The sequence below is a fragment of the Malania oleifera genome, chromosome 12 (genome assembly GCF_029873635.1).
Source record: "Malania oleifera isolate guangnan ecotype guangnan chromosome 12, ASM2987363v1, whole genome shotgun sequence".
Classification (NCBI taxonomy): domain Eukaryota; kingdom Viridiplantae; phylum Streptophyta; class Magnoliopsida; order Santalales; family Ximeniaceae; genus Malania; species Malania oleifera.
The window spans coordinates 47,179,704-47,180,321 of record NC_080428.1 but is presented as its reverse complement, the minus strand read 5'-3'; the positions used below and the strand labels follow the sequence as shown (position 1 = coordinate 47,180,321).

Sequence of the window (618 nt, the reverse complement as noted above, 5' to 3'; positions counted from 1 at the left end):
TGGTGCAATTTGAGATTAAGACTACAATCATCTCAATGCTACCCAACTTTCATGGGATATCCACTAAAAATCCTTATCAGCATCTACATGAGTTCTTGGAGATTTGCTCCACATTCCATATACCTAATTTTAGCGATGACGCCCTTCATCTTAGGCTTTTTCCATTCTCTATGAAGGATAAGGCTAAATATTGGTTGACGTTTTGGAGCCAAATTCGGTGACCAAACGGGCCACCATGCAACATGAATTTTTGAAAAAGTACTTCCCAATTAGGAAGACTAACTAGCTGGGAAGGGCAATCACAAGTTTTTGACAAATGGATGGAGAACTTTTCTTTAAGATCTGGGAGTGTTTCAGGGACCTACTTTGTAAATGCCCACACCATTAGGTCTCTAAGTGGTAAATAGTTCAAAATTTTTATGAAGGGTTAGAAGAGAGAGATAGGTTCATGATTGATGCATCGTGCAGGGGTACTTTTCTCACAAAGCACTAGAATGATGCATGGGTTCTCTTTGGAAATTTGGCTGAAAATTCTTAGCAAGACATGGATGCCACTCGAAGACTACCCAATCCATCAACATCTAAACCTAAGGGAGTTATGTAATATGATCTGACCAT

General features: G+C 39.3%; 1 non-coding gene across 1 annotated transcript; it reads right to left on the bottom strand.

The window, feature by feature from the left end:
- Positions 1-284: 284 nt before the first annotated feature.
- On the bottom strand, positions 285-390 carry LOC131145271 (small nucleolar RNA R71). The gene has a single exon (XR_009134056.1). It is a non-coding gene; the product is annotated as a small nucleolar RNA R71 (small nucleolar RNA).
- Positions 391-618: the final 228 nt, after the last annotated feature.